A 23952-nucleotide genomic window follows, 5' to 3' on the forward strand; every position below is an offset into this window, starting at 1 on the left:
TGGCGTGCACTATTTCTTAAGTGTGGCCGAGACAAATAAGAGGGACGGTTTCATGTGCTGTCCATGTGCCGTGTGCAAGAATTTGACGGAATATTCTAAAACTCTTCATTCACACTTATTAAAGTCTGGTTTCGTACCAAACTATATTTGTTGAACCAAACATGGAGAAAGCGGGATTATAATGGATGAAGGTGAAGAAGAAGAAGAAGAAGAATTGGACCATGCCAATATTATTGCTCAGTACGGTGGCTTCAATGATGTTGCAATGGGAGGAGATAATGAAGAAGAGGTAGCGGCAGAAGATGATTGGGGCGATGATGCTTTTGGTGATGCCATCCGTGATGCACAAAGAGAATGTGAAAGTGATAAAGAGAAAGCCAAGTTCAAGCGCATGCTAGAGGACCACAGGAAATCGCTATATCCCACCGCTGAAGAGGGGCAAAAAAAGCTGGGTACCACACTGGAATTGCTGCAATGGAAGGCAAAGAATGGTACATCTGACAAGGCATTTGGGCAGTTATTGAAGATCATAAAAAAGATGCTTCCAAAAGGCAACGAATTGCCCACCACTACGTATGAAGCAAAACAGGTTGTCTGCCCTTTGGGATTAGAAATCCAGAAGATACACGCATGTCCTAATGACTGCATCCTCTACCGTGGGGAGGAATACGAGAATTTGGATGCATGTCTAGTATGTAAGGCATCAAGGTATAAGATTAGATGAGATGATCCTGGCGATGTTGAGGGTGAAGAACGTCATAGGAAGAATATTCCTACCAAGGTTATGTGGTATGCACCTATAATACCACGATTAAAATGTCTCTTCAGAAATAAGGACAATGCAAAGTTGTTGCGGTGGCATAAAGAAGACCGTAAGATAGACAATATGCTGAGACACCCTGCCGATGGATCGCAGTGGAGAGCGATAGACAGAGAATTCCTAGATTTTGCAGATGATGCTAGAAACTTGCGGTTCGCCTTAAGTACAGATGGTATAAATCCTTTCGGTGAGCAGAGCAGTAGTCACAGCACTTGGCCAGTTACTCTATGTATCTACAACCTTCCTCCATGGCTATGCATGAAGCGGAAGTTTATTATGATGCCGGTGCTTATCCAAGGACCGAAGCAACCTGGCAATGACATAGATGTCTACCTAAGGCCATTAGTTGAGGAACTTCAACTTTTATGGAGCAAACCAAGAGTTCGCGTGTGGGATGAGTACAAACAAGAGCACTTTGACCTGCGAACATTGCTGTTTGTAACAATCAATGATTGGCCAGGTCTGAGTAATCTTTCAGGCCAGTCAAACAAGGGATATAATGCATGCACACATTGTTATGAAGACCATGATTGTGTATTTTTGAAAAAATGTCGAAAGGTCGTGTACATTGGCCACCGTCGGTTTCTTCCTGTGAACCACACAGTACGAAAGAAAGGCAAGCATTTTAAAGGCAAGGCAGACCACCGGACCAAACCTCTCAATTGAACTGGGGATGATGTACTCAAAATGGTCAAGGATGTAAAAGTGGTATTTGGAAAGGGACGAGACAGCGAACCTATTCCCATGGATGCTAAGGGACACGTACCCATGTGGAAGAAGAAATCCATATTTTGGGAGCTACCTTACTGGAATGTCCTAGAGGTCCGCAACGCGATCGATGTGATGCATCTGACAAAGAATCTTTGTGTGAACTTGCTCGGATTCATGGGTGTCTACGGGAAGTCTAAGGATTCACTTGAAGCACGGCAAGACTTGCAGCGCATGAAAGAACGAGACAACCTGCATCCAGAAAAGATAGATGATGGACGTCATTACTTAAGCCCTGCTAGCTACACTCTGAGCAAAGAAGAGAAGGAAAGCATGTTTGAATGTCTTAGCAGCATCAAGGTCCCATCTGGATTCTCCTCCAATATCAAGGGAATAATTAATGTGCTAGAGAAGAAATTCCTGAACTTGAAGTCCCATGACTGTCACGTTCTAATGACGCAATTGCTGCCGGTCGTTTTAAGAGGAATTTTACCTCCAAACGTACGTCTAGCCACCGTAAAGCTATGTGCATTCCTCAATGCAATTTCTCAGAAGGCAATCAATCCAGAGCAACTAGCTACTTTGTAGAATGATGTCGTTCAATGTCTCGTTAGCTTTGAGTTGGTGTTCCCTCCATTCTTCTTCGATATCATGACACACCTCCTAGTTCATCTGGTCAAAGAGATTCGTATTCTCGGTCCTGTGTTCCTACACAACATGTTCCCCTTTGAGAGATTCATGGGTGTCCTAAAGAAATATGTCCAGAGTCGTTCCCGGCCAGAAGGAAGCATTGCCAAGGGCTACAGAATAGAGGAGGTCATAGAGTTCTGTGTTGACTTTATTCCAAACCTTGACCCAATTGATCATGGCATGTCCTCACGTACAAAGGGTACGAGATAAATGGTAACACATTTTACACAGTTGGCCAAGATAAAAGGAGCACCAACCAAAATAGTGGTGTACGCGTGGATGCCACGGATCCAAATGGGAACAGACAAACATATTATGGACGCATAGAAGACATATGGGAACTAGTCTATGCAGCTAATTTTAAAGTTCCTTTGTTCCGGTGCCAATGGGTGAAGATGACCGGAGGTGGGGTAACAGTCGACTAGGACTATGGGATGACAACCGTGGACCTTAACAATAGTAGGTTCAAAGACGAACCATTCGTCCTTGCTGCAGACATGAGTCAGGTGTTCTATGTCAAAGATATGTCTACGAAACCAAAGAGAGGAAAAAATGATGACCACTCAATCATCAATCAGCCAAAGCGCCACATTGTCCTTTCTGGGAAAAGAAACATTGTCGGAATTGAGGACAAGTCAAACATGTCAGGCGACTACGAAATGGATGATCGAATTCCGCCCTTCATAGTCAACAAAGACCCAAGCATTCTGTTAAACAATGAGGAAACTCCATGGTTACGGCAGGATCATAACCAAGGGTCATACGTCAAGAAGAAGTTCACTGTTGTGTCGGCTTGACTTTGTATGAAACTATATTTGAGAATTGTGAATTTTGATGTGTGTAACAAACTTTGTATTTATGACTTTGTATTCATGACTTTTCCAATTGTAAGAGATCATCAAATGCAAAAATTGTCATGACTATATGTGTCAATTGTGGATTTTCAACTACACCTTCCCAAAACTTTGTGAAATGCAAAAATGGTCTATATATGAAATGTAGATTTTGATGAGTGGAACAATATTGGTATTCATGACTTTTCCATTCGAGACCATCTAGGGTTCCGAAACCGCTGTGTGGCTATGAATTCTCTGAAAATGTAGAATTCAGTGGTTCAAACTTTTCCAAAAGAAAAGTTGACCATTAGACAAAATATAGAACTTGATGAGTTTAACAAACTTTGTATTCATGACTTTTCCATTTGGGACAATCTAGGGTTCGGTCAAAGGGTGTTTTTGTAAAAACCAATGCTTTGACTTTGGTCAAACTTGGTCAAATGGCCCATTTGATTACTTCAAATGAAAAAAGTTTGAATACAAAGTTGTTAGAGATCATCAAGATCTATATTTTATATATTGTCCATTTTTTCATTTGGTTAATTTTGAGCCAATCCTAATCACATTTCTATAAAATCCAAGACGGCTTTTGGTCAAACTTGGTCAAATAACAAACTAAATTACTTAAAATGAAAATATTTTGAATACCAAGTTGTTAGATATCTTCAAGATCTAAACTTTTTATATACACAACTTTTTCATTTGAGAAAGTTTAAGTTAACAGTACCCACCAATTCTTGAATCTCACACAAACTATATGAAACTATATGTGTCAATTGTGGATTTTCAACTACACCTTCCCAAAACTTTGTCAAATGCAAAAATGGTCTATATATGAAATGTAGATTTTGATGAGTGGAACAATATTGGTATTCATGACTTTTCCATTCGAGACCATCTAGGGTTCCGAAACCGCTGCGTGGCTATGAATTCTCTGAAAATGTAGAATTCAGTGGTTCAAACTTTTCCAAAAGAAAAGTTGACCATTAGACAAAATATAGAACTTGATGAGTTTAACAAACTTTGTATTCATGACTTTTCCATTTGGGACAATCTAGGGTTCGGTCAAAGGGTGTTTTTGTAAAAACCAATGCTTTGACTTTTGTCAAACTTGGTCAAATGGCCCATTTGATTACTTCAAATGAAAAAAGTTTGAATACAAAGTTGTTAGAGATCATCAAGATCTATATTTTATATATTGTCCATTTTTTCATTTGGATAATTTTGAGCCAATCCTAATCACATTTCTATAAAATCCAAGACGGCTTTTGGTCAAACTTGGTCAAATGACAAACTAAATTACTTAAAATGAAAATATTTTGAATACCAAGTTGTTAGATATCTTCAAGATCTAAACTTTTTATATACACAACTTTTTCATTTGAGAAAGTTTAAGTTAACAGTACCCACCAATTCTTGAATCTCACACAAACTATATGAAACTATATGTGTCAATTGTGGATTTTCAACTACACCTTCCCAAAACTTTGTCAAATGCAAAAATGGTCTATATATGAAATGTAGATTTTGATGAGTGGAACAATATTGGTATTCATGACTTTTCCATTCGAGACCATCTAGGGTTCCGAAACCGCTGCGTGGCTATGAATTCTCTGAAAATGTAGAATTCAGTGGTTCAAACTTTTCCAAAAGAAAAGTTGACCATTAGACAAAATGTAGAACTTGATGAGTTTAACAAACTTTGTATTCATGACTTTTCCATTTGGGACAATCTAGGGTTCGGTCAAAGGGTGTGTTCATCAAGATATATATTTTTATATTATAAATAGATTTTTTATTTGATGAAAACTATACCCTACTAGCAAATCGAGTAATAAATAACAAAAATAAAAATTTTAACGTCAATATGATGTGAAAAAAGATTTCTAGTTGATTGGATATAGTTTTTGTAAATTTATTGGAATAATATATTTTTGCATTAACAAAATACTAAACATTTCTTACAAAATCATTGCAAATTATAAAAATATAGTAAGATATTTAAGGTTAAAAATTTTCATGTGTACATTAAAAAAATTACAATATATGTCACTGTTTAAAAAATATTATGCAAAATATTTAATTTACTATACAATTTACAATATAAACTGTATATATAAACAATTGAAAAACCCTAAAGTAAAAAACAGGGCCTTTAGCACCGGCCCATAGTGGGAACCGGTGCTAAAGGGTCCGCCCCTATTTAAGTCATGGGCGCCCCTGGATCTGAGCAGTTCTTCGTCTTCGTCGAGTTCATCGTCTCCAGCGCCGCCGCCCGTTCATCTGCCCACGCGCGACCTCGCCGATCTCCAGCCGCCGTCCCCAGCGCCGCCGCGGCCAGCTCCGGCCACCAGCGCCGCCGCCGCGGCCACCATCTCCAGCCGCCACCATCTCCGTCCACCGATCGCGAACTCCGGCCGTGTCTCAGATCTACATCCTCTACGTATACACTAAATCGATCTCCAACAGTTTATATATATAATCTGCAAAATGATGAATGAATGTATATTAGTTTTTAGTATAAAAATATATATATATATATATATATAATCTGTAGAATGAAAGAATGTATAATAGTTTTTAGTATAGTATATATATATATAATCTGCAGAATGAAATGTATATTAGTTTTTAGTATATTATATATATATATATATTAGTTTTTAATTAGTATATTAGTATAAGTGTAGTGTTGACCTGGTATTATAAATTATATTATGCTAGTATATATTTGTAATATATTAATATTATTCTTGTATTATTATGTAGTATTATTTTTTTAGTATATTATTTGTAGTATTATTTTTTAGTATATATTTGTAGTATATTATTCTTGTATCATATATATGTATATATATATATATGTATATTATATATTTGTATATATATATGTATATTATATATATATATGTGTATGTATATATTGTATATATATGTATACATATATATATGGTGTTTTGATTTGTAGTATTATTTTTTTTAATATATTACTCTAGTATATATAGTATGTATGTATGTATGTATGTATGTATGTATGTATTATTTTTTGTATGTATATATGTATTATTTTTTGTATGTATGTATATATTATATTTGTAGTAATATTTTTTAGTATATATTTGTTGTATATTATTCTTGTATCATATTTTATGTTCTAGTGTTTTGTATATATTATTGTTTGTACTATATTATTCTAGTATTGTTTTTTATTCTAGTGTATTACTTGGCTTAAAAGATTCTAGTATTATTTTTAGAGCACTCCAACACTTTCATTTGTAGTAGTACTAGTAGTAGTATATAAGTCTCTAATATATATTCTAGTAGTGTTTAGCCACCAAATTTATTCTAGTAGGGTTTTGTATATATTATTGTTTGTACTATATTATTCTAGTATTGTTTTTTATTCTAGTGTATTACTTGGCTTAAAAGATTCTAGTATGTGGCCAAGAAATCTCTAGAGCAGCAGAGAGACTAGTCCGTGCACGAGAGGCGGTTCAGTCTGGTGAGTTCAGGCCTAACAGGGAGAAGGATGAACTCACCTATGCGCTTGAAAATCCTGAGCACGGTGGGCGTATGAGAGGCTATGGGGCAGTTCCGTGGCTGTAATCATTCCAAGCCGATCAAGATACCTACAGAAGCCGCCAGAGAAAGAAGGATGAGGAGGCAGAGCGGATCCGCCGCCTACAAGCTTTTGTTCTGCAGTCAGAAGAGCGCGAGAAAGCTCGTGAAGAATGGATGCAGGCAGAGATTCAAAGGCAAGTGCAAGCAGCACGTAGTCAAATGACGAAAGGGCAAGGTACATCACAGCCTGAGGTCAATGTTAGCCCCCCAGGCCAGTTGAAAAGCAGCTGCGCATCTACGGAAGTACCAACCATTCAGGATGACACGAAGCTACACTTCTCCGTGGATGATGTCACAGAGGCTTTTACTACCTGTGAGCTGCATGTACCAGGTGGGAATGCAAGCGAAAAGGTAGCTATCGCTGTTGTCAACACTATCGACCGAACGAGAACTCCAAGAATCCATAATCGTCCAGTACCTGCTGGATATGCTAGCGTCTCGGTTGATAGGGTTGAGAAAGGTTGTGGCAATGTGCCTCTAGACATAGAAGGGGAGACGGAGAGAAGACCTTAGGTGAAGCTGAGAAGACATTTATTTGTTGGCGCAAGCGCTTCATAATTATTCCTCAACATAGGTTTGTGTGTGATTTTACTTCTTATATTATTTATTATGTATTGAAATTAAAAAAAAGTTTGCTCACAAAAAATTGTAATTGTTTACTTTGCAGGGACTCCTCCAACCTAAGTCTAGTTCTCTCCCCAGCGCATCATAGTGCTGCGGGCGGTGACAGTGCTGGATCTCCTCCAACACCTGCGGCGGCCACACCGACCCCGCCACCGCCTCCACCACGGTCTCCACCTCCTCCACCGAGGTCTCCAACTCCTCCACCGCCTACACCGCCCTCTCCACCGAGATCTCCAACGCCGAAAAGATCGGCCCCACCACCTCCACCGCCTGCACCGCCCTCTCCAAAGAGTGCACGGTCGGTCCCCTCGCCTCCAAAGCGAGGTAGTCAGAAGCGGTCCACCCAAGAAGGACCGAAGTCATGGGTCCTGTAACAGAACCGACCAAATTATAAGAGATTAAGCCTAACGGATACCATTTGCATAGTCAACCCATCAGGCTTAAGCCCATATAATCCCGGTAGTCCGTGAAATCTCGAAGGATTTCAAACCACACATCGCACAACAGCCAAGATCGTAATAAGTTTAGCGGTCGCCATCCACAAATACATCCAGATTACAACATTCATAAAATACATCGGAGTTCTTAAAATTATTACAAACCAAGTTCTTCAAGTAGCAAAAGCTTCATAGTTCGAAAATACAACACACACACTTAGTCTAATACAGTGCCATAGTTCGGTCATTCCCACAAAAGCAAAAGAGGAGACGGAGTGACCATCGCCCTTGGTCTAGTCATCACCCATGGCTGGGTACAGACAGAGGATGCAATAACCATAGTACATTTGACCATCTGCAAAACAACATGGGAGTAGAACCCTGAGTATGAGAAGGTACTCAGCTAGACTTACCCGTCATAAACTTTAAAATAAAGACTCTTCAAGGATCATGAAGGCTATATAGTGGGGTAGCTGACAACCATTTTGCAAAACCACAGGATTTTACTATCATAACCTACATAAATCTTTCTTCTTTTAATTTGCTCAAGTTGAAAGTATCATTACCTATTATCTAGGTTTGCGCCTGCACTATTACAATCAAGTATAGGGATATGATAGTACCTCATCATAGCATTCATAAACCATTTATCATTATAACCCAAGTGTTCCATAGTCCTTACTACGAGGACGAAGCTCATGTCAAGTGCTCACTATCCCGGAGCGATGGCGATTCGAATCGATTTCTAACCAGCTGGCGAGGTATTCCCCACACAAACCACACTCACTGATCAAGTGAGCTACAGATCACTGTATTACACTATCCAGGACTAAATCGCGGGTTCGGCAGGCACCCCCAGTACCCGACGACCGTTCCGGCGACCAAGGTATCCAAGGTATACCAAGGTTGCGCGCCACGCCCTCGTCGTTCTCCTCAACCATCACCAATACAGCGCATGGCGGCTCGATTCCCGGCCCGGATAGTGTTCAGGCTTCGCGGTCGGAACGACTTATCCTTCCAGCTAAGTGTGGGGCATGCGTTCAACATGACAAGAGGGCCGTCAACGATCCGTCCTTAATCGACACAGGCAGGGGCACTATGGTCAACCCACCATAAGACCCTGCCCGGTCTCCAATTCCATTCCACACTTGGTTATTCTTTTCCCAAAGCAACCACTGCTTAATCAAGCAGGTATCCACCTATATCTCGCAGGTGACCGGAAATCACCCAACTTCTACCGGACTAAGCAAGCTAAGCATCGACTCCGTACCTATCTACATAGGACAAGGTAGATAAATGAGGGGTGATATCAAGGAGTACCAATGCATCAACGGTATCAACCAACTCCTATCACTTAGATGCAGTAATATAGAACAGGCATAACATATCCTGTAAGTTAGTGAGAATAGGGAGACATAGAATGCTCCGGGGCTTGCCTTTCTCAAACGTGCTGGGTCGGTGATTCGGACACTCCTGTAGTTCCTCTCCGGACTCCTGTGCTTCCAGAGTTTCCTGCTCCTGAATCTCCTCTGGCTCCTCAGGTCCCACCTCGTTCTCCTGCGAGCCTGTATGATGCATGTGTGCTCATGAGTGGAGTGCGAGATGCTCGAGTGGATGCTTGTATGAGAAAGTACCAAAGGGTCATGACATGATGCGTAGGCGATTTAATTGGTCATGCTCTTTACAAGGTAGTCAACATCATCCAAGAGTAAGCAATTGGATTAAACATCTAGTGCATTCTCTTCTACTATTATTTTTCAAGTGTGACCAGCAACCCACAAGTTGCTTCAAAGATACACCAAACCCAAACTTATTCTATTTAACCTATACATAACAATTCATAATTTTCTTTATTCATTTCTAGGCCATCAAAAAAAATTGCATGCAGTTCTGTTCATCAATAAATCCCACAAAAATTACAGGAGACTATCAGTCAAGCATAAAGTCTACTGTAAATTTTTCATAATTTTTGGATACTTATTTTGAGCTACAAAAATCACAAGATTATTACATAAAGGCAATTACAATTACTCTACTGTGGTGTAAGTGTCAAACAGCAGATTTCATATTTTTACAATTTGTCTAATATCATAAGAAACATCCACAAAAATTTCCAGATTAATTGCATCATCCAAATTTTTATTAAAAATCATAAACCACTGCCATGCAAGCATTTAAATCACTATAAATTCATTTATACACCAAATAATGTGTAGCAGTATTTTCCCAGTGAGTTAACATACATGCAGAGCCAACAAATCAAGTTTCACATTTTTCTGAACCATATATTAGTTACTATGCATTTTCCAACTTTAGCAAAAACATGGATTAAATATATTCATACAGAAAAGTTACTTAAACATGACATGCAATTACATAAAGCTGTAGATCTGAAAATATAGAGTACACCAGAATTTATTTCACAATTTTTGGAGCTATAATTCTCAAGATATGGATTTTAGAACATTTAAATCATTTTCTGGAAAAACCTTTAAAACGGAAAACGACTTAAAACGCTAAGCGCACCCAGATTCAAACCCTTGGAATCACTGACAGGCGGGACACGCGGGTCAGATGACCCCACTTGTCATCCACCCCGTGACTCCGCGGCCAAGGATCGGCCGGAATCTCGCCGCCGGTGAGGTTTCCGGTGACACCGGGAACACCTACGGCTTCGCGAGCACAAGACGAGTCCGACCGTGCCCTTTTTGGCACCGAACGAGCACCGGAACTACCTCGCCGTCGCGAATGGCGGACGCGGCGGCGCTGCTCGCCGTGGTCCGGCCGTTTCACGGCGGTAGAGCGTAAGCTAACGACGGGGAAAGGTGCGCAAGGCCAAGGCGAATCCAACGCACCTACGAACGCAAGCAGAGACAGAGAGGAGAGGGAGAACCGCGCGAGCCGAGAGGTCGCTGGAGCTCCGACTCACTCCGGTGAGCTCTATCGGGCACGCGGGGCTCACCGAGCGCGGAAGAGCGCGAGCACGCGACGCGGGAGGACGAGGCGGAGCCGATGGTGGTCGCGGAGTGGAAGAAGAAGGCCGGAGCTAGCCGGGAGAGGAGCTCCGAGCCGTCAGCGACTATGGCGTGCGGCGGAGCGGCGACTGCTGCGCGCGAGCGAGCGGAGGGGCGAGAGCGCAAGTGGAGGAGCGCAAATGGTAGCGGGGGCAGCGGCGGACGCGGCCGGGGGCTCCTGGTGGCCGACCAGGGCGTCTCCACGCTGCCGCATGCCCGCCACGCGGCGGCTAGGCTCTGCCGGCGCGCCACGGCGGCACGGCGAGGCCGTCCGCGCGCGGACGCGGCGCGGGCGCTGGCACTGGCGCGGGGAAGGGGAGAGCGCGGGCGGGCCGGGCCGGCTTCGGCCAGCGGGCCAGAAGTGAGGCCGCGGCCTGCTAGCGCCCCCTTTTCCCTTTTCTATTTTTTTTTTGAATTTCCTTTCTCCAAATCCTTTCTAAATTCATTTGGACCCAGTAAAAATCATTTTCACCTCTTGCTTCAAAAAACAAAGTTGTTCCAAAACAAAAACCCTACAACTTTGTTTTAATGAGCAAGACCAAACTCCCAACAGAATTTGAATTACAAATTAAAACTAGTTCTAGGTTTCCAAATAAATTCATTTTGGGGATTTTTGTATAAATTCCATTTCTCAAATTCTATAGCTCCAAAAATTGCACAAAAATATTCTTAATTCTTCTTACACATAAATCAACCTAGTTTGAATATTTCACATTTTTAGAAGCAAGCATCATATTTTTAGCGTAATTAAAACACATGAAATAAAGCTCATGATGCTATGCTTGATGCTTATGCATGTTGTGATAGGGCTAAATGCATGCTTAGCACCTAGGGTGTTACAGGTCCCACCTCCAAAGAAGGCTGCCTCAGCAAAGAGAGCTAAGACGCCAGAAAAATTACCTTATGAAAAGAGTGAAGAGGAGGTAATTGCTACATCCAAAGCTGAGGTCAAACAATTTTTTGATAAATTGAAGGAGGATAGGAAAAAACGGCTTAACCCAGAAAAGCCGTACTTTTATGTAAAGCCATCGGAACTGAGGCAGAAGGTGGCGGACCATCAAAAGAAGCAACGCGAAGCTCAGAAAAAAGCCAGCACTTTCGGACTATGAGGGGTCTCTGGTCAAGTCTTCACAGCCTAAGAAGAGAGTAGGAAAGGGGGTCCCACAGATCGGAGAAGTATCAAAACCGGTGCCCCCTTTGATTGTGCCAAATCAATACGACTCAAATGAAGGCTTGATGCCAAAGAAATCCTTAGCGTTGTCTGAGCTAGACTTGCTTGAGCGTTACTTTGGACAGAGCGGTTTAAATATGGAACCGCCATTCTTGGATGCCAAACATTTGAAAAAGCTGAGGTAGTTGATCAATGGAGGGCAAGATATGAACCGGGCAGGAGTCTATTCGACCCTAAGCGTTTACACGAGCTCAGCACACAAATGTTTGCAATAAACAAATGGTGCATTGAGGCATCTAAAAGGGGAGAGAATTGGATTTCTGTTCGTATTAGACAACATAACTACTTCCGTGGAGATGACCTCATATACGTGCAGCTCGAAGAATTGCACCAATTATGTCACCTCGACGCTCTCGACAAATCTCTTGTTAGCTGCTTTTGTCTGTAAGTATTTTTTTCTTTTTATTATACTTCTAACTTTTTTAATTACATGTATATAATCCTTACACACTTAGGATTTGTATGTATATATGCAGGCACCAAATGAGAGAGCTTAGAATGAGAAATGACAATAGTATTGGGTTCGTTGACCCTTATAATGTTTTCAAGGCTCCGCAGGCAGTGTGGATAGCAGATCATGAGACAGAAATCTACACCAATCTTATGAGGTTCTTTGTGAACCAAAAAGAAAAACAAAAAATACTCTTCCCCTTCAACTTCGAGTGAGTTATATAGTTATTAAGTGGATGCATATTTTATTTTATATTATAGGACTGACTATATATATATATATATGTGTAAACAGCTTTCACTGGATACTCATGGTCATTGAAATTCCCAAGAACCGGTTGATAATCTTTGACTCAATGAGAAAACCACAAGAAAATTATCAACAAATGGTAAACATTATTCAAAGGTACGTAATGTCGATCTCAGCTACAAAAATATCATAATATGACTCTGTAATTATTAGTTCACGATCCACAATGGTTGTGTATAGGGTTTGAGAAAGATTCATTGACCGTGAACGTCTCCGTGGATGTAAAGCGCCGCTTAACATAATACATCCACAAGTAAGTTCTACTAGCTAACAAACTTTCGCTAACTTTTAGCCTTCTTATTGTCGTGGTCGTGAATATTTTTATATATATACCGTACAGTGGTGTTTAAGACAAGAAGGGTGAACAATCTATGTGCATATTACGTGTGCAAATTCATGATGGCACAAGTCTATCAAACACCCACAGAGACGCTCAGATTACGTTACATGTCTCTTTTCATTATCTCTTGAATTATATTGAATAACTTAGATAACTAATACCTTTTTTATTTATTTCAAATTAAAGACGGAATGGTTGAGGGAAAAGGTCCTACAACAAGACTGAATCAAAGCTATCCAAGAGACGATAGCAGGATTTCTTCGCGACCAAGTGATCAATCCAAACGGCGAGTTTCACTTCAACGGCAATGAAACTCTTATTTCAAACAACGATGATCATTTGTATCGTTTGTAGACATTGGGAGAAAAAACTCTATGTATATATGTGTTACGAATTTTGTACATATAAAACTATATATATATAAAGCTTTTTACATATCTATTTAATTTTTGATGTGGCCTATTCATTTTATTATAGACAAAGCTTAATTATTAAGCTAAGCCTATAATTTTCATTTATATATGCTTAATATGCGTGTAATATAAATATATTATTGTATTAGCAAAAACATGTATTGAAAAACCTATTATTATATATTATATAAAAACAATAAATAGAACCGAAGAAGTGAACCAAAAAAAAGAAACGGGTCCTGCAACGTGGCAGCCCTGGCAGGACCCTTTAACACCGGTTGGTATTACCAACCGGTGTTAAAGGGGGGGCTTTAGCCCCGGTTACCCGAACCGGGACTAAAGGGTGGGCCTTTAGTCCCGGAAGGACAGCACCGGCTCGGGAACCGGGGGAACAGGCCCTTCTCAACCGGTGCTAATGCCCGAACGTGTGGCAGTGTAACCACCACATCATCAATGTAAATTTCCACCAGCTTGCCGATGAACTCATGAAAAATAAAATTTATAGCCCTCTGATAAGTTGCACTAGCATTTTTTAAGCCAAAAGTCATAACTATCCATTCAAACAGCCCAACATGACCAGGACATCTAAATGCGGTCTTTGGAATATCTTCTTCAGCCATGAATATCTGATTATATCCTGCAATGCCATCCATAAAGCTTATGATCCGATGTGTAGCCGCAGCATCAACTAGTAAATCGACAACCGGCATTGGATAACCATCCATCCGCGTAGCCTTGTTAAGATTCCTGAAATTAATGCAAACTCGAAGCTTCCCATTTTTCTTGTAAACTGGAACGACATTAGAAATCCATTCGGCATACCGACACTGCTGAATAAATTTAGCTTCGATAAGTTTAGTTATTTCGGCCTTAATATCATGAAGAATATTAGGATTACATCGACGAGCTGGCTGTTGATGTGGCCAAAATCCAGATTTGATAGGTAACCGATGTTCAACGATCGACGGTCTAAACTAGGCATCTCAGTATAATCCCAAGCAAAGCAATCTTTATATTCCTTTAACAAATCGGTTAACTGTTGCTTACACTCAGAATCTAACTTAGCACTAATAAACGTAGGTGTTGACACCGTTTTTGGACACGTATCCAGGATCGGTAGAGTGTGGATCGGCAAGACAGAGTAATAGTCACCGGTCTGCAGAAGGGTTGCCGATGAGGGCAGTTGCCGATGAGAAGACAGCTGGATATGGCTAAGTCCATGGATGGTGATGTGTTTATGCCAATGGCCAGGGTTAACTATTGCCGATGGGGAGTCTGCCGGCGACATGGAAGGAAGATTTGAAGGTTGCCGATTGATCCGTGGTGGTGTCCCAGTTTGTCACGGAAGGATAGTTTTATGTTTTCCTTAGTTATTTAAATTGTTTTGTACATGGATTTTGTTTAGATTTGGAATTCGAATTCTAGTCGTGTCTAGTTGTAGCTCTTTGAGCAGGGTATAAATGTAGACCCTGGGGCCTTGTAATCGGGACAATCAATCTATCAATCAATCAAACACAAGTTTTTACTCATATTCCAGCTCTACTTTTTCGACGACTTCGTCATATTTTCCTCTTATTATGAGTTCTTAGGAATTCGTCGACTTAAGCTCGGCGCATTCTCAATTTCCGCGTGAATACCTCTTGGCCGTGACATCCGGGCGCATCGCTGTTGTCGGGACCAAAGTATTTGAGTTATCACCTTTGCCGATAGTAAGGTCAAATCGGCTGGCACGCCTTAACGTTTAAATCGGGTATTAGCCCTTTGTGTTTGCAGATCAGCTTTTACATCAACACATCTTTTGGCACGCCCGGTGGGACCAGATTCAAGATCAAGATCAATATGTCGACTACTAAGTTTGATCAGGAGAACGTCATCCCCGTGACGGAAGCCAATCTCAAGGATGAGCAGAAGCAAGCTATTGTTAAAGCCATGGAGGATTACAAGCAGCAATGCTTGAGGTCCTTCAGCATAAACAGGATCGGCGAGGTGATCTAGAAGGAAGCACTGCTGATGCCTCGGTAGGTTACTTTTGATGCCAATCCTGGTAAACTTCAAGACATGGTTGATAATGCTATTAACCGTGCTTTGATCAACCAAGCTGGTGTGCTGTCCAATACGGTTTTCAATGCCGTGGCTAGAACTTTCAAAGAGGGACAGTTGCCACCAAATTATGTGGGCCCTTCTCATCATCATCACCGGTGGTCACAGCTCCACCGGCTGCTACAGCCGCTGCGGGTACCCAGACTACCGTTCCTCCAAGCACGTTGGGAGTTACTAATGTACAATCTACGCCGATGATGACTAATCTACCGACTTCAGATGAGCAGATTAAGCTTACTACAGATCTATTGGCATCGGCAATGTCAGGACCAGTTCTCCTCCTAACTGGTGGGGTTTTGGTATGCCCTCGGAGTACTCGTTGAAGACACCTGGCACATCTCAGACGGATGATATGAGAGGCAAGGCTCCTATGGCATCGGCACCTCCCAATATACCGATGAATCAGAGTCCCCAGTATACTACAACTACTACTGCAAGACCTTACACAGGGAATTCTCAAGCTCCAATGTTCCAGATGCCTAATGCATCGGCAGATTCAATGCTGATGCAACAGAGATTTATGACTCAGCCAGAGTATGTCAACTCAATGATCGTGCCCAATTACCAGTCATCGGCAGGCTCTATGCCGATGAATGCTAATAGTGGATGGCCTGAGCAGCAAGTCTTTCCACAAATGCCCCAACAGCATCATCAAGCTACAGGGTTCCAGCAAGGCCAGATCTACCCTGGGTTCCAAAATCAAGGGTTGCCCAATCAGCCGATGAATCTTGGGCAGCAGATCGGCGGGCAACAGTTTGGCGGGCAACAGGTCGGTGGTCAGCAGGTTGGTGGTCAGATGGCCAACCCAATGTTCCATGCAGATCGTGCACCGCACAGACACGTGGGAGCTTACCAGCAGGTGCCAAATCCACAACCGCCTCATCGGCAAGATGCCGATGCTTATTGGGCCGATAAGATTGCTGAAGTAATGAGAGACCAATTTGGGATAAAGCCCAAAGTCAACACTTACTCTTATCGGACACCGTATCCTCCCGCATATGATTTAATCCCGCTTCCAAATCGGTACAAAGTGCCAGATTTTACTAAGTTTTCTGGGCAGGACGATACATCAACCATGAAACACGTCAATAGGTTCATCATTCAATGTGGAGAAGCTGCTAACATGGACGAGTTGAGGGTTCGCTTGTTCTCGTCATCATTGTCTGGATCGGCGTTCACTTGGTTTATATCATTACCTCCCAACTCAGTGATTACTTGGGCCGATCTAGAGAAGCAATTCCACAAATACTTCTTTTCTGGAGTTCATGAGAAGAAGATCACCAATTTGGTCAAACTGAAGCAACGCAATGATGAATCGGTCGAAAGTTTTGTGCAGAGGATACGGGAAGTCAAGAACAAATGCTATGGTTTGGTTTTGGATGATCGGCAGCTAGCCGATTTGGCTTTCCAGGGCTTGTTGCCACATATCAGGGACAAGTATGCATCCCAAGAGTTTGAAAGCTTAAGTCATTTGGTGTAGAGAATTTTTGATCAAGATATCAAGCCTTTTGAGCCCAATAGAGCGTGGAATAAAAAGGTATCATTCGTCGATGAGGCAGCAAGCTCGGATTCTGAAGAGGAGCCAGTCATCGGCTTGGCAGAATGGGTGAAAAACAAGAAGCCGATGTCTTGCCCTTTCGGGCATAAAGAGCCAGAGAAGTTCGCGTTTGACATCACCAAGGCCGATAGGATACTTGACTTTCTACTTCAGGAAGGTCAGATCAAATTGTCACCCAATCATGTAATCCCATCGGCTGAAGTATTAAAAAGGATGAAGTACTGCAAATGGCACAATGCAACTTCTCACGACACCAATGAATGCAAAGTTTTCAGACAACAGCTGCAATCGGCTATAGAGTCTGGGAGGATCAAATTTGACAGCTCCAAGACCTAGAAACCGATGAAGATTGATCAGCATCCTTTCCCCACAAACATGCTAGATGCCAAGGGAAAGGCCAAGGTCTTGACGTCGGAAGCAGTTGAAAGAAGTGCATCGGTAGATCCTCAGCATCAGATCACTACTGCCGATGCGAAAGGAAAAGGCCTGATCCAGGAAGGGACTAACTCAGGAAGGCCTCCCCGATCTGGTATTGTGATAACTCACAGAAGGCCTCGGGAAACTTGGCAGCAGCGTGAAGATCGGTATCGGCGCCAGCAAGAGGACTATCGTCAGGAAGAAGAAAGACGCCGACAGGAGTGGAATCGGCATAGGGACCATTGGAATTGTCCGTTCTTCATCCATTGTTGGGAGGAAAATATCAAACTTCCCACTGTCAGAGATTGTCCTGAGTGCAACGGTTATGACCGGTATGACAGGTCCGATCGGCGCTATCGTGATGATGATCGGCGATTTAATGGGCCGATTAGGGGGAGAGCATCCGTTCATGATCGGCTGGGGGGCAGGCTCAGTGTGCACGATAGGCTCGGCGATCGTGTTGAATACTTTCCCAGGAACCAGGAAGAACTTGAGGAGATGGCTAATGCTCGAGTTCCTGATGAGTTCATATTTTGCAGGGATGCCAATACTTATCGGATGGAGCCAGAGAATCATCGCCCATCGGTAAGGCAGCAGCGACTTCCTCCATGGTGTCCAGAGGGGTTGACCAGGACACAGAAGAGAAGACTGCAGCGCGAAAGGCGAGAAGAGTTAAGCAAGGGGGAGAACTCTGGGTAGTCTGGGAATCAACAACAATCAGATCCTAAGGGGAAAGGTCCATCGGCAGACGTCAACATGGTATTTATGTTGCCGATGGAGTTCCTTGCACCATCCAGTGATGATGAGTTGGAGTTTTCCGACCAGATAGCTCAGTTGGCTCTAGATCCGATGACAGCCATCTTCGAAAAGCCTACCGACGATGAAAGGCAACATCTTAAGGCTCTGTTTGTCAAAGGAAGGGTTGATGGTCAGCCGATGACCAATATTTTAATTGATGGTGGGGCTGCTATCAACATCATGCCGTATGCAGTGTATCGGAAGCTTGGAAAAGGAGATCAGGATTTGACCAAGACCTATATGATGCTCAAGGACTTCAAAGGGAATGTGTCTCCAGTTAAGGGGGCAATATGCGTAGAGTTGACCACCGGCAGTAAAACCTTGCCGACAACCTTCTTCGTGATCAGTGGAAGGGGTGCTTACAACTTACTGTTAGGGAGAGATTGGATTCATGCCAATTGTTGCATCCCATCTACAATGCACCAGTGCTTGGTCCAGTGGGTAGGTGATAGATTGAGATTGTCCCAGGAGATTCTTCTTATGTCATCGCATCGGCAGAGGCACATACCTATGAAAGGACTAGGTGTATTTCAGGAGAAGCTTGGGAAAAGGATTTTCTCACGGTTGCCGATTATGAAATTCCACCGATCCAAGCAGTCGGTTCTAAAGATGGTTTTTAATGGATAGGTTCGCCGATGATGGAAAATTAGGCCAGGGATTCACATCGGCCGATGATCTGGTAGAAGTAGATATAGGTAGTGCTGATAAACCTAGACCTACTTTTATTAGTGCTTAGTTGAATTCTGAGTGTAAGCAACAGTTAACTGATTTGCTAAAGGAATATAATGATTGCTTTGCTTGGGATTATACTGAGATGCCTGGTTTGGACCGATCAATTGTTGAACATCGGTTGCCTATCAAGTCTGGATTTCGGCCACATCAACAGCCAGCTCACCGATGTAATCCTAATATCCTTCCTGATATCAAGGCCGAAATAACCAAACTTATTGAAGCTAAGTTTATTCGGCAATGTCGGTATGCCGAGTGGATTTCCAATGTTGTTCCGGTCTATAAGAAGAATGGGAAGCTTCGGGTCTGCATTGATTTTAGAAATCTTAACAAAGCTACACCGATGGATGGTTACCCGGTGCCAGTTGCCGATCTGTTAGTTGATGCTGCAGCCGGGCATCGGATTATCAGCTTTATGGATGGTAATGTAGGGTACAATCAAATATTCATGGCTGAGGAAGATATTCCAAAGACTGCATTTAGATGTCCTGGTCATGTTGGGTTGTTTGAATGGATAGTCATGACCTTTGGCTTGAAAAATGCTGGTGCTACTTATCAGAGAGCAATGAATTTTATTTTTCATGAGTTCATCGGCAAGCTGGTGGAGATTTATATTGACGATGTGGTGGTTAAGTTTGGAGACTTCACAAAACATCTTGCCGATTTGAGAAAGGTAATGGAATGTACAAGGAAGCATGGGTTGAAGATGAATCCCAATAAATGTGCATTTGGTGTATCGGCAGGACAATTTCTTGGTTTCATGGTACATCAAAGGGGGATTGAAATTAGTCGAAGATCCATTGATGCTATGAACAAAATAGTTGCTCCTACCAACAAGACTGAGCTCCAGTCCTTGATCGGCAAGGTAAATTTTATCAGGAGATTTATATCCAACTTATCTGGTAAAATTCGTGCTTTTAGTCCTTTGCTCAAGTTGAAGGCCGATCAAGAATTTGTTTGGGGGAAAGAACAACAGTTGGCTCTAGACGAAATCAAGAATTATTTTGTAAATCCTCAAGTTCTGATCCCACCTGTCACAGAACCGACCAAATTATAAGAGTTCAAGTGCAGAAACGATCGCCAAGCAATCAAGTTTCCAAACTTGAGCCCATATAATCCCGGTAGTCAATTGAAATCACGAAGGACTTCAAACCAACTCGCAACAAACCAAGATCGTAATAGTTCAACATAAACACAGCGAATGTTACATAGTCATTCATTGCCGTCGAAGCGGCACCACATCGGAGTCATTAAGTTATTACAACCAAAGTTCGAAGTAGCGGAAGCAAAATAGTTACACACACTTGTTCAAAGTTCAGTTCACAAGTTTGGTTATTGCCAGAGTCTACACCATCCTTCCAAAAGCATCATATACGAAGTTGTTAGAGAACCGTGCCCAACGGTTAGTCCTCATCCCCAGCGGGATGGAGACAGGTCTTGCAGAAACCGTCATAGAAGATGTCATCTGCAACAGGTGGGAATAAATCCTGAGTACGAGAATGTACTCAGCTAGACTTACCCATCTAGTAAAACACAAAAGACACCAAGGATCATGCAAGGCTAAATATCAAGTGGAGCTAGTTGACTCACCTTTTGCCAAAAGCTTAACTTACGACTAAGTTATTTTGAGAGCATCATATTTATTTATCATCAGCCTACCACTAGATTAGCACCTGTACTACAACACCTCACTTGATTATTACAAAGAATAATAACCATATCAAATTCATCATATGTTCCTCTTGCTATCATCATTTTCATGAACCAACTTCATTAGTGGATGCTACGTTTGCCGCTGCTCTGTCAAGTTCTCACTAACCGGGAGAGACGGCGATTCGAATCGAATTCCTATCCAGCTGGAGGGTTATTCCTAGCACTCACCCAAGCATCCCCTGCCGGAGAGCCAACGGGTCACCTTTGGTACGACTCAGGAATCGCGGCTCCGATCAGCGCCGCACTCCCAGGGCTACCACTCTGCCAGGGAGGTCAGGAATTTTAACTCACCTGCCTTTGGACTTACGCCAATGGTCCCCCACACACCGCACTTCCTCCGGTAGTGCGCACTTTATACTTGCCGGTCTTCCGGCCTGAGTCATACTACTCGGCTTTGCGGTCGGAACGAGTTATCCAGCCAACTAAGTGTTAGGCATGCGTTCAACATGACAAGAGGACGTACAATGATCGGTCCTTAGCTGCCACAGACGGAGTTACTACAAACTTGCAAAACTCCGCCTGGCTTAAGTCAAATTAATCCGGTTCCATCCACGATAGCACATATAGACCATCGTGATCCGACATAACCCTATATCGCGCAGGTGACAGGAAATCACCTGACTTCTACCGTTTAAGCATGGCTAAGCTGCTACTCGATCCTAACTCTATAACCAGGGTAGGATGAATTATCTGGACAAGGATAGAGTAGAATGCAGCAAAAGTTTCATCACAACTCCTACACGTAATGCATCAATAGGTATAACATATTAAGTAAACTTTCGAAAATAAAGGGAGACTTAGAATGCTCCGGGGCTTGCCTTTCATGAACGACGCCGGCTCGTGATTCGGGCACTCAACTTCTTCTTTTGGCTCCTCGGGTCTGACTTGCTGGACCTCCACCTCCTGGCTGCCCTCCTGACCTTCGGGATTCGCCTGCAGCTCGTAGGAGGCTGTCGCGTCCGATGCACCTATTGCATGCTCGAACAATAAGAAGGTGCACATGCTAAAGATGAATGCTTGGTAACATAAGTAACTCACTGGACACTCATTTACAGGGCAAAAGTTATAACAAGCTCACACAAGTTAATAAGTTAACTTAGCCCAAAGCCTATCATGATACTAAATCAGCAAGCAACACAGAACAGGAGTATCCTGATAAATAAATCATAACTAATGATAGACAGATCCAACATACATAAGTAAAGACATTCTGGAAAGCTTATGAAATTGTTTACAAATCATCTTTAAACATCACAGCATGATTCATATATTAAACCAGTCATTTAAACAAGGTTCCAGGTTCTGTCCCAGAAAAACAGAGGGCACCTATTTCTGGAACCTAACTTGGAACAGCCATAACTTTTAAACTACTGGACCAATTTATTCCAAATTTAAACCACAGCTAGTTCAATAAGTTTACTTCAACTTTGATTTAGACAAGTTGCCCAGAAAACCAAATTATCATTAAGCAAAAGTTAAATTGCTCCCTTGCTGTCCAGAACAGCCTTTAACCCTATAATTAATTATTTAATGACATGACCAAAACATAAACCATGCCAACCACATGGCTTATGAGCACAAGCATATTACAAGGTTGCCAGAACATCAGATGACAATCCCCAAACATTTACTTAACAAGGCATTTATTAATTAATTCTAGATAAGAGCATAATCACAAGCTACTAGTCAAAGTACTCAGAAAAATCTACAAAAATTACAGGAACACAAGTAAAGCATCAAAGCGTCACCATAAAAATTTCACAGCAATAGCACATACCAAATTAAAGATATGTATTTAACATGTATCAATGTGTTTATATCATAAATTCAGAAACATGACTTATATGGTACCAAACAACAGATTTCAGATTATTTATATATGAGAAATACCATGAACATGTTTACTACCAAAGTAGAGCACCAGCATAAGTACCAATTATTTTATATGATTTAATTAAAGAAACAAGCCACATTTCAATCATAAATTGCATATCAAAGCTGCAGTACACCAAAAATCATGAAATATTTACCACAGCACTCTAATACCATACAGAGACTACCATAAAATTTTAGAGTAAACTAAGAAATATAACCAGAGATATGAATTTGTCCATGAATAACAAGATTAAATACTTAATAAATATTTTCCCAAAAAACATGGTTCATTTTATATTTTTATTAAAAACTAGCCATCTCAAGGAATACCACAAAATTTGTTTCACAATTTTTGGATCTCAGAAACAGGAGATATGATTTTTGCAAGAAAGCCAAAAATCAGGATTTTGAATAAAAGAAAAGGAGGGAAAGAGGTGACACTGACAGTGGACCCCAGCTGTCAGGTTCTTCTTCCTCTCGACCGAGGCGACTCTCGCCGGCGATTTCTCCGCGACGGCGAGGTCTCCGGCCAAACCAAGGGCATCAGCGTGATCCCCAAACCCTAGCGACTCGATTGACCCCCTTTTCCCCACGGCGGAGCCACCGGAAGGGGCTTGCCGTCGACGATGGCGGCTCGGTGGAGGTGCTCGGCGTTACGCCGGAGCCCTCAGGCCGGTAGAGCGTGACCTAAGGCCTTCTACAGCACCAGCGGACTACGGCGAAACTTCCTAGGTACGCAGCTTGGCTTGGATCCTCGTGGAACACGCTGGCCACGAGAGCACCCATCTCCGGCGGAAGCACGGCGGCGCTGCGCACCGTGTCCGGCGACGGAGAGCTTGGTAGAGCGTCCACCAAGTGGCGCAAAAGCTCGCTAAGGACCTAAGCTACCTCTAGTATCTAACCAGAGACGACGAGCGGCTTCACAGGGCTCGGCATTGAGTTCGCCGGAGAAGATGGTCACGGCGACCCGATTTGGGGGAAGAAGGAAATGTCGGCTCACCGGTGGGTTTCTCGGCGAGTTAGAGGGTGGAGATTGGAGAGCGGTTCACGGCGGAGCTTTGGGTGAAGTTTGGTAGGCTGGGACGCAGCGAGGAGCGCGCACGAGCTCGCCGGAGTGAGCTCGCGACGGTGAGCTCGCTGCGGACGCTCTTCTGGCGAGTGGAGGCGGGAAAGGCGAGAGTGGACGCGTCCACTGCGTCCGGGGCGACGCCGTGGAGGTCATGCATGCGAAGAGAGATGACAAATGGGGCCAGGAACGGCGTACGGGC

Source organism: Sorghum bicolor, chromosome 8, assembly GCF_000003195.3.
Source record: "Sorghum bicolor cultivar BTx623 chromosome 8, Sorghum_bicolor_NCBIv3, whole genome shotgun sequence".
NCBI classification, from domain to species: domain Eukaryota; kingdom Viridiplantae; phylum Streptophyta; class Magnoliopsida; order Poales; family Poaceae; genus Sorghum; species Sorghum bicolor.